We start from the raw sequence: 12,014 nt of genomic DNA, 5'->3' as shown, positions 1-12,014 counted from the left end.
GTAAGAAGAATTGATAAATTTCATAAATTCAGATATCCCTAGAACGTATAGCATAGAAAGGCTAATTAAATAACTACTACAGAGGACAAGAGTTGAATGAGTTTTGGTGTTTCTATTAAGGGGATCCCCTTAGGGAAGCACAGTTTTGTATATAATTTGCATTACATAAATGGGAGTTTCACTATAATAAAACCAAAATGATGCAGAAGACATTTTCAAGATGTTTCACATTAGTTTATCCAAATAAAACAAAATTCAGTATAAATCAAAGACGTTTTTATTGTTTAAGCAAAGTACAGGCTCATTATATTTTAACAATGATTTTAAAAACTATATTGCATCTTTTATTTGTTTTCTCCAAATTCTGCTTGTAGTGACTTTAATTTTGCATTTGGTATTCCAGAAGAGCAGATTTTCTGTTCATGCACTTCTATCCATGTATATGTAGTTAGGAATCCTGAGTCGTATGCCTAAAAGAATATGAGTCAAAAGTATATATTAAGAATACATAATAAAAAAATTCTTATTGCAGAGGGTAACAAGAACAATGCATTTTATCTTTAAAGTAATGTAAGCTGGGCATAGTGGTACACACCTGTAGTCTCAGCTATTAGGAAGGCAGAAGTGGTGAGCTATGATCACATCACTACACTCCAGCCTAGGTGAAAGAGTAAGAACATGTTTCTTTTCTTTTTTTTTAAAGTAATACATAAGTTTCCTAAGTAAAGGTAAAACCTTTATTTCATAAACATGGATAGGACGGTACTTAGTAAATGCTAGACAAATAAGGTATTAAATTCCAACATATGATTATTTACTAGCTCTTTGTCTATCCACATCTATCATCTATCAATTATCTATCTTTACATCTATATTTTCATTTATTTGATCCTTTTTCCTGTTTTACAGACCTAAATTATCAGAAAACAATACTTTTTTTAAAAAAAGTAATGTTTACTATTAGTATTCCTATTTAAGTTGGCCTTGGTTGTGCAAAACATATTCTGTGACTGTATAAGAAGTGTATTTTTGTACAGCACACGGACTCTACATGAGTTAACCCAACTGTATAAGTTCATTTTCACACTGCTATAAAGAATACCAGAGACTGGTTAATTTATAAAGAAAAGAGGTTTAATTGACTCAGTTCTGCATGGCTTGGGAGGCCTCAGGAAATGCATAATCATGGCGGAATGTGAAGGGGAAGCAAGGCACGCCTAATATACTAGCAGGAAGGAGACCTCAGGGTAAACTGCCATGCTTAAACCATCAGAACTTGTGAGAACTCCCTCACTATCAGGAGAACAGCATCAAGGAAATGGATTCCATGAGCCAATCACCTCCCACCAGGATTCTTCCTCGACATGTGCGTGGTGTTTACAATTTGAGCTGAGATTTGAGTGGGGACACAGAGCCAAACCATATCACCAACATTCTCTCATTTCCTTACAAATCTACTCTGTTTATTCAATACAGAATTGTATTGAAAAGACATAAAAAAAAAATCCCTGATATATGAGCTTTGTTCTTCCCTGGATGACTTCCCTGGATGACTCTGTCACTTGAAAAATAATTTAGGAGAAATAATAGCAAATAGATATAATAACAAAAGGTAAATATCTACTCACCAAGGTGAGTGTTAGGACCACAGATTTCCATAAATAATGTGTTGGGCATTAGTTTGACCATCACCCAGAATTCTTGAGTCTTCTCTAACATGTACTATAAACTTCTATAGCTGTAATATGTTACAAATATTTTCCCATTTTTAAAGTGGAGACAATTTTCAGATTGTATATAAGGTTTCAAGTGGAATTGCCATGCTGGCTATCTAAATTTTATGAGGAATGCCTCATTGAACTTTGAACATTGTTTTGTGGGGCAAAGGGAGAAAACTGTGTGTGAATATAATAAACTATGTGTTCAGTGTGAGAAAGTATGACTAGTTATATTTTCTTATTTCTGAACTCAACTTGATAGTAACAGAATTACTATTAATAGCAAAACCTAGATATAAAGGCAGTTACCAGACTGGGATACAGGGGTGGTGGGGACAAAATATAGGTATCAGTAAGATATTTTTGATGTTGGAGAACTTGCTTGTGACTCAGGATTGAATGTGGCAAGGACAAAGTACATAAGCACTAACAATAAACTACTATTAAACTACTGGAAGGTTTCCTTGAAACTTCAAGAAAATAATGGCTCACAGTGAATCTCCTGGAGATGCTGGTTTTGAAGGCATATAGCACCCACAAGATCCATTCTCAGTTCTGCTAATAATCTTTATTTGTTCCCTAGACAGAAACAGAATTTCCCCAGTGAGGACATGCTGAGACTTGAACCTCGTAATTGGTTTAGAATCAATGAAGGGAGGTAAGGTCAGATCTTGAGGACAGCAAGTATATATTATCCTGTATGGCTTTTGCCTTGGGGAGGGGAATTACCGAGTTTGAGAGGAGAGGAGGCTGCTATTCTCTAGCAGGTGTAGATGAGACACTTGTGCTGATCCAAAGGGCTTAGGGGAACCTGCATGTTCAACATTCTCAAGCACAGCCACCCTGGAGTCTCCACCCCAGGTCTTAACGTCCTACTTCTTCCCTATCAGAGTCTGACTTTAATATAGAAACACCAGAGATAAGACATAAACCAGGGCACACTGTTCTATTTTCTATCCCAGTTTTCCACAGGCAAAAGCCTTAGCAATTGTGATGGGATGACATGCCAGGGGCCAGGGCACTGCTGTTCCAATAATCCCCGTTCATAGAATGCCTGCTGTTTACAAGCGGGGAGATGTCCACATCCAGCATCCAGGCAGGGAATCTCCATCCTGGGAACACTTTGGGTACCAATTGCCTTTTCCAAGAAAAATAAAACAGAAAAACAATGACAAAAACCCTGGGATAAGAATGTAAGTATAGTTATTTCAGAGGTTCTTCCAGAGTATACTAGTAGAGTATCGGGAACTGAGACCAGGACAGGAAGACAGCCATGTAACTCTTTGTTATCAAGCACATCACTACTGCGCAAAACTAGTCCGTCACCCTGCTGGGAACTCTGGAGGCCTGCACTGCATGATGGCACTACGTGATGGGTAAGGGAGACAAAACCCCAGCAGTCATTGTTTGAAGGTTGTTGGCACTTCTCCCTGCGGTGAGGCTGAGCAAAGCGGGCTCCAGCAGCCAAAGGAAGCCCTTAGAAAATGTCTGCAATTGCAAGTCATTGGAGATCGGGTCAATGGGCCTTGACATAGGCCCAGGAGGGTAATAATGCTGGACACAACACCAGAGTTCACTGCATTTCATTTTGATTCCAAGGCTATACGAGCTTCTTGAAACTAATGTTATAGTTTTTTCTCTTTTTACAAAATTTTCTGGAACACCTTGCAGGCAAAGTGGATTATCACCTCCTTAGAGGTACAACGTGTTATAAACTTTAGAGGTAATATCTTTTTAGATGTAATTTTTTTTTTTTTGTCCAGAGACTAATTCATTTGTGTATTCATCCATTCAGTCAGCCTGCAATCACTCATTTAGGTATTTATTTTGGTGGAGTGAGAGGGAGTGAGCAGAATCAGCAATTCCATTTATTTATGGTTATGGATATATCAATAAACTTTTTTTTCTTCAGAAATGTTTGCACTTTACAGTTTTTCTAAAAATAATTTTATCCATTTCATCCTGGTTTTCACATTGGTTTACATGCAGGTGCTCATATTCTCTACTCTGTTTTTATCTCTATTTTCTCTGCATTTCATTCTTTGTGTTGTTGGTAGGACTTCTATTTTTTTATTGCTCCTGATCATCTGGATAGAAGTTTATCTGGCTAATTTTTTTTTCAAATAACTGGAATTTACTTTTAATAAATATTCTTATTGTTAGTCTGATTGATTTCTACTAATTTATGCATTTTTCCTTTTTCTTGAGTTGACTATGTTGTTCTATACCAAGTATTAGGCTGTTCTATTAAAAACTGAAAGTTTTCTTCTAAACATTACTTTATAACACGCCACAGATTTAGACATCTGTTGATCATAGATTTAGATATTTGTTATTATATGTCATTAAACTACATATAGTAAACTTTCATAATTTCTTATTTGATCTAAGAACCATGTATTAAATAACTGTATTATTGTTGTAAGCATTGTTTAATTTTCAGACATGTGACATTAAGCTGTACTTTGGATATCAGTTTTTAATATTGTATCTCATGGGACATACTCTGTATGTTAACTCTTTGAACTTATATTTTTTGCCAATAATATATTTATTTTAAATAAATGTTTTATAGGAGTTTAAAATGTGTTTATTTTTGTTGACTTTAAATTCATACTTGTCTAAAATAAACTTTTATTCATAAGTTCTTAATATCTGCTAATTTTAAAATGTTTTAATCAGTCAGTTTCTGAGAAGATTGTGTTAAAAATTTCCAACTACAATTATTACTTAACATAATGTTTGTTATTTTTCACTCTAAAAATAATTTGAGGCTAAACTTTAGCTGTGTATGTATTTGGGACAATTTTATCAATTTGACTATTTTTTTCCCTAATAGTGTACAACGAAATTTTTTTCTTATAGTTGTCTTGCTTTGATGCTATTTGCCTAGTATATAACTGTCATCCCAGTATACTTATTTGACTTGGAAATCTTTTCCCAGTCATATATTTTCAATAAATCTATAAATTGTGTTAAATATATCCTTTACACACATGTTCATGAATTTTATTTTAGTTAATATCTAATCAGAAATATTCTCTTCTCACTGAAACCTTTAACCCATACAGTTTTATGATTATTTCTATCATTTTTTCATGTTTTCTGCCACCATACTTCTATTATTTTTAATTTTATTTTGCTTTTGTGCTCCATTTATTATTATTATCATTATTATTATTATTATTATTACTGGCATATTCCATTGGACAGGTTGTTTTCTTTAGCCAACATGAACATGTAATATTCTGTTTTATTCTTATAGCAGTTACCTAACTTACATACAGCTATACTAACACTCTTTTCCAATATCTAGTGATATTGAATATCTACCATTTTTATCCAAGCAAGAAAAGAAATTTACAACACATCTCCCTATTTTCTTCCCATCTTACCCCTCATAATATATATCAGTTATTTAGACAATGAATTTTCACAAGACTTTACTCATCTTTACTTCGATATTGCAATATCCTCCTGAAGTCATCATTCTTCTTGCTATAATACATCATCTAAGGATTTTTTTAAATTGAGTATGTTAAAATATCTTTATTTTAAACTTTAAGCAATAGTTTACAGGCATATAAATAAATATTAGGTTAAAAAGTTTTTCTTTAACACTTTGACAGTACAGTTCCATTCACTCCGTGCCCAATGTCATTTTTCCAAGACTGCTGTCAGTCTAATTCTTGCTCTTTCCTGAAATAATCTGTTTTTTGCTATTACCATCTTCTTACTCTCCATAATCTTTAAGAATTTTTCTCTGTCTTCAATTTTATTAAATGTTATTATCGTGATTCTAGTTGTGTATTTTTTGTTCAAAATAGTCTATTTAGTCCTCTATACCTGTTTTTGTTTTGAGGTCTTATGATATTGTATAATTATATTATGAAATATCATTAAGTTGAAATATTCCTTTTCCTTTTTCGTTATTGCTTTACCCTTCTCACTCTGAGATGGCATTATTACAGAACTATCTCACAGAACGTCTCCACTTATAGCCCTTAGCCTTCTCCAGTTTCCTCCACCAACAACATGAATCTTCTGTATCCTACAGAGATTTTCACATTTTTTTGTATTGGTTATTGAGCTTGGCTTTGACGCATATGAATCTTTCTTGACTTAGGTTTCTATCAGCATTGCTATATTAAACTATAAAAGACATACACTTGGTGATGCAGATAGAGACATAAATATAGGTGTAGACATAGATATCGAAGTAGGTATAGGTACCTGCATAGCTCTAGGTACACTTATAGATATGGGTATTAGCCATCTCTAGGCTTGCATGGAACAGCTTCCATATGCTGCTGTTCACAATAACGAGCAGTACTGACAGTGTTAACAAAATATTGAAATATTTATTTATATATGCTGCCACTGTGCTCAGTGCTTTTGATGTCTTCCCATTTAAACTCTTAAATAGTCCTATGTGTTATTAGGACTGTCTTACAGAGGAGAGCGCATAGGCTGAGAAAGTTTAAGTAATTATTATACACCTTGTAATTGATAGACCTGGTATTCAAACAAAATGTTCTTGACTTCAATGCTCTTAACTTCTACACATCATGGTTTAACATTGTAAAAATCATATTAAGGAACTGTCGCTTTTCTAGGAGGTTATTATTATTCAGCTAGGATATTATATTCCCTTTCTACCCACCTGCGCTCTCCTTATACTGCATGTGTGTCTATAAATGTGTGTGATTCCAGTAAGTCTTTGCAGTAACTTGATAATCTCTGCTCTCTCTCATTTTTACCTTCTGCATGCCATGGTTTCTGATCCCTGTGCAGTTCCCTACAATGAATTTGCTTTATTTTTCCCTGATAATTGCCTTTTTTATATATTATTTTCTTTTTGTTTTGGGATCAACCCTCTTAGGGCTTATTACATTTGGCAGTGGCATCGAGGCACTCACGCTCTGGCTAGAAGTGAGTGAGTGGTAACATGCAGAAAGAATGAGGGCTTTCCCCTGAACTCAGGTGAAACAATCTAAGCAGTTCCCCCTCCCCTCCATACACACCCCCAATAAGGTAGAAAGTCCTGGATGCTGTCAGCTATGCAGTTATCAAAAAAAGTGGCATTACAGAAATCGCTGCGCTTCTTTTGGCCTCATTTTCTTCATTTAAAGAATGATAAGATACAGTAAGATCAAGGATTGCAACTGAAATACATACAGAGGCGGGGCAAGTAAGACCTAACAAATCACAACTATATCCTGTGTCCTATTTAGTAAAAACTGGTGTCTTAAGAATGCTGATAGAGATGCAAAACTTCATATTCATGCAAATGAAATGGAAAGTAGTGTGGATATTTCCTTTTTTTTTTTTTTTTCTCCTGAGACGGAGTCTCACTCTGTTGCCCACGCTGCATTATCTCGGCTCACTGCAACCTCTACCTCCCAGGTTTAAGCGATTTGCCTGCCACAGCCTTCCAAGTAGCTGGGACTACAGGCATGCACCACCACACCCAGCTAATTTTTGTATTTTTAGTAGAGACAGGGTTTTACCATGTTAGCCAGGCTGGTCTTGAACTCCTGACCTCAGGTGATCCACCCACCTCGGCCTCCCAAAGTGCTGGGATTACAGACATGAGCCATTGTGCCTAGCCGGATATTTTCTACATAGTGTCAGGGAGTAGGTGAGGGTGTTGGAAATTGTGGTGAATTAGCGATTGCCTGTGGCTCACACCTGTAATCCCAGCACTTTGGGAAGCCAAGGCAGGTGGATCACCTGAGATCAGGAGTTCAAGACCAGCCTGACCAATATGGTGAAACCACATTTTTACTAAAAATACAAAAAGTAGTCAGGTGTGGTGGTGCGTGCCAGCTACTTGGGAGGCTGAGGCAGGAGAATCACTGGAACCCGGGAGGTGGAGGTTGCAGTGAGCCGAGATCATGCTGCTACACTCCAGCCTGGGTGACAGAGCAAGACTCTGTCTCGAAAAAAAAAAAAAAGAAAAAAGAAAAGATATATATATATACCAAAAATTGACTGCACATATCAATTATAAAACTATTTTAGAGAATATTTTAAATAATAATTCACTAAAAAGTAAAAACATATTTTGCCTTAATTTTTGAAAATTATTGTAACTATAACTATTTGGCAAAAATTCTGCTGCTATATATATTACTACTTTCTGAAAATATATTATTTGCAAATTTATCTAATCTAAAACTGAGAACAAAATTATTTTATGTTTCATTTCTTGTCTTGCAAATGTAAATGGAAACATGGTAGGACATTTCCTTGTACCATATTAATTATAACAGAGAATGGACACTCAAAGGAAGAATAGGTAAATCAGGTAGTTAGTATTTTAAAAAAGGAAGATTTTCATTTAACATTTCCTTTTATGCACAAAAGCTTGGTACTCTCCTCAAAATGTATTTAAGTCAGATAAATCCTGGATGTTAAGTCCTACCTTAACATCCAGGGTTACTTTCACCAAGCAAATCATGGCTTTTGTTAGTTTCCAAATCCACATAATAAAAAATCATAAAAAATCATAATAAGATTAAAGTATGTGCTAAACAGTCAAAGCTATTAAGTTCATGTGATGCTATTAACTTATATAATTATGAAAAAAGGCTGGGCGCTGTGGTTCACATCTGTAATCTCAGCACTTTGGGAGGCCAAGGGGGGCCGATCACCTGATGGTAGGAGTTTGAGACCAGCATGGCCAACATGGCAAAACCCTGTTTCTACTAAAAACATAAAAAAAATTAGGCAGGCGTGGAGGCACACACCTATAATCCCAGCTACTCTGGAGGCTGAGGCAGGCTTGAACCCAGGGGGCTGAGGCTGCAGTGAGCTGAGATCATGCCACCTCATTCCAGCCTGAGCAACAGGGCGAGACTTCAAAACACACACACACACAGTATGTCTAACTCATAAGAGACTTTCACATATCTGATTTAGCACACTGAAATAACATTTTGTTTGTACTTATTAATGGTTATTTTGACATGGAATATGTAGATTTACCCTTTAGTTTAGCTTTCTGTTTTCCAAATATGCCGTCCTCCAGGAATGGAAACTTGTTTTTTTCCCTGAAATAGCAGTGAGTGGACTTTGTGGTACAATACTTATAGTACAAAGGTGGCTTCTGTACGGAGCCTTAACACTTTTAATCTTGGGGTATATCTTCATAAATGTTCCTGAAGTTTATATTGATTTATAGAGGATGATCTTATAATCAGTCAAGTGATTATAAAAATTATTTATATACACTGCAAAGTAAACGTCACTTCGAAGTAAATATCATACACTGTGAAGTAAATATCAATCAAAATGAAAATAATTTTTTTCTGAAATTTTGATACGGACTGATGGATCATGTATGTGAAAGTGCTATTAAATAACTGGTTAAGGAAGTGCTATGAAAGTTCTTTCCCACAAGAAGCTAATATTCTTGTGCTGTCTAAAAATACAACATATTTGTACTTCTAACAAAACCGTATTTTATTTGTCCCTAGTGGTGATCATAAAATGTCCTGCTTGGTTTAAATGTAAGATTTCAGAGATTTTGACATGCCTTCTATTTCATGGAGACTTTCTTTTTTTCTTTTTTTTTTTTTTTTTTTTTTTTTTTTTTTTGAGACGGAGTCTCGCTCTGTCGCCCAGGCTGGAGTGCAGTGGCCTGATCTCAGCTCACTGCAAGCTCCGCCTCCCGGGTTCACGCCATTCTCCTGCCTCAGCCTCCCGAGTAGCTGGGACTACAGGCGCCCGCCACCTTGCCCGGCTAGTTTTTTGTATTTTTTAGTAGAGACGGGGTTTCACCGTGTTAGCCAGGATGGTCTCGATCTCCTGACCTCGTGATCCGCCCGTCTCGGCCTCCCAAAGTGCTGGGATTACAGGCTTGAGCCACCGCGCCCGGCCTCTTTTTTTCTTTTTTTTTTTTTGAGATGGAGTCTTGCTCTGTGGCCCAGGCTGGAGTGCAGTGGCGTGATCTTGGTTCACTGTAAGCTCTGCCTCCCGGGTTCACGCCATTCTCCTGCCTCAGCCTCCCGAGTAACTGGGACTACAGGCGCCGCCACCATGTCCGGCTGATTTTTCGTATTTTTTTAGTAGACACGGGGTTTCACCGTGTTAGCCAGGATGGTCTCGATCTCCTGACTTTGTGATCCACCCGCCTCGGCCTCCCCAAGTGCTGGGATTACAGGCGTGAGCCACCGCGCCCGGCCGGAGACTTTCTATGTGTTAGGATACACCTATAGATTGCTGAAGAGCTTCTTCAATATTGCTTAAAACCAGCTTCATGTAAGAGTATTTCAGATAATTTTCAAAAAACATTCCTATAATTACCAGCGAATTACTTGTTTTTGAGAAACTATATTATGACATATATTTTTAAATACAAAAACCTTTACACTTCATAATCATGTAAATAGTTATGTAAAAATCAAAAAATATTATTATAATATGGATGTGTCAGTAGCACTACTATATTTGAGTTATTTTTTGTAGCACCACCTCTTTCACTGATAGACAACTTTTAAGATGTGCTAGTACTGGAGCTTAATTAACAAAGGAGCCCTGGTAGACCTGTAGTTTTATTTTTTTCTATAGAGAAGTACACATATGTAGACAAATACTATGTGCATTTGAATTGGAATGGCATGTATCCTACACTAACTCTTTTTAGGATTTTGGAAGTCCTTCTAATCTTTCATTGTTAGGAAGGTGCAAGCTAAAAAATAAAACCAACTTACTAATGACACCTTCTTTGGGTTCAAGTGGCTTTAATTCTGCACCATCTTCTATAGTAGTCACTATAGAAGTGTTAACCTTGGGGAACTGCGACAAAGCACCGTCTTCCAGGACGGCGCACTCAACTCACAAAAGCTATCAGTTTATATGCTCTCCCTTTCAAAATAACGACATCTTGTAATTTGACCATATGTGTGCACAACCTTTTCTTGGAGAAACTGAACTTTTCCCATATGTTGGTTTTTCTCAGAAAGAAAAATCTTATGGGTCCCTATTAGGGAGGTAGCATTACTCAGCAAGTGCGGATTCTGGAACTTAAAAATGAGAAAGCAGCTTGCCAAGTAAACAGGATGTCGTGGATGGCGAAGAGTGTGTATGGGTCTGTATGAAGAAAAATGAATGGAATCATCAATAACAGTGCTGCACCTGCAGCCTGGGAGGAGTAGGGTAGTGCAGCAAGGGCCACAGCATCTGTTTTGGCCCAGTCTCTTGGTTGATTATCAGAGCACCTGAGCCGGCCAGGCCTCTTGCCTGTCCTAGGTCCAGAATGTGCACACTCACTCCCTCAGCACTAAGGTTTCAGCAAAATTTCATGCCTCAGCCCCACGCATTGCCCAAGAAAGCACTGGACATTAAAAAGATCAGCGGGAAGTCAGAGGATCCCTTTTGGCCAGGAGAACAGCCTGGGTAACATGGCTAGACCCCCTCTCTAAAAAATATATAAAATAAAATAATTAGCCAGGCATGATGGGCTGTGCATGTAGTCCCAGTTACTTCAGAGGCTAAGGTGGGAAGCTCAGTTGAGCCCAGGAAGTTGAGGCTGCAGCAAGCTGTGATCCAGCCACTGCGCTCCAGCCTTTAATTCAAAAGAAAAAAAAGAAAGAAAATAGAGGCCACTTCAAATACACGCATGGAGAAAAGGTTAGGACACTTTCACCTTCCCTATGATTTCCTTCTAATTTCCTGTCTCCTGATAAAAGGACTACCTGTCTAGCAAGGTAGCCACTTCCTTGGCAGGTTACAAAATCTGTGTCCTGGGAAACTGATATGGACAAAGAGAGAAGAAGAGGGTAGGTGAATGACTGCATTTATCGTAAAACCAAGTTTTTTGTTTTTTTTTTTTTGTCTGCCTTCAAACTGTGATTGAGAAATGCAGTAACTCTCTCTAAATAATTTTAAATGTTGCCACTTCGTAGAACTGCGTCATTTTCACGAATAACGCATATTTTGGATATAAAGAAAGTACTATCCAACCATAAGGAAGATTCCAATATTCAACTGTCAACTCTTATGACTGGTCCTTTTGCAAGACCCCCACCCTCTCCTCTACAGAGGTGCATTTTCCAGGCATTCTGTCATCTGCATATCCCTCTGTGAAGCGGCCTCACTGATCTTTGAACGCTTTTGCTTCCTTAAGGCTGGAGAATTTCTTCCTCAAGTCCAGGACCAACATTGCCCACCACCTCACCCCGCGCTGGCACGAGCACCTCACGTGGGTCACAGGACTCCCAGGACCTTCTGCGTGTTTCCCCTAGATCCTTTTACAAGTAGGTGCGTGAGCGGATACTCCCCAATCTCCCT

The 12,014-nt window shown here is 37.2% G+C and overlaps 1 long non-coding RNA gene across 1 annotated transcript; it reads right to left on the bottom strand.

Moving 5' to 3' along the window:
* Nucleotides 1-259: 259 nt before the first annotated feature.
* LOC116271495 lies at nt 260-7,095 on the bottom strand. The gene is made up of 2 exons (XR_004180108.1): nt 596-7,095; nt 260-470 (listed from the first exon to the last, which is right to left on the bottom strand). It is a non-coding gene; the product is annotated as an uncharacterized LOC116271495 (long non-coding RNA).
* Nucleotides 7,096-12,014: the final 4,919 nt, after the last annotated feature.

The sequence above is a fragment of the Papio anubis genome, chromosome 19, assembly GCF_008728515.1.
Source record: "Papio anubis isolate 15944 chromosome 19, Panubis1.0, whole genome shotgun sequence".
NCBI classification, from domain to species: domain Eukaryota; kingdom Metazoa; phylum Chordata; class Mammalia; order Primates; family Cercopithecidae; genus Papio; species Papio anubis.
This window is presented reverse-complemented; position numbering and strand designations above follow the sequence as displayed.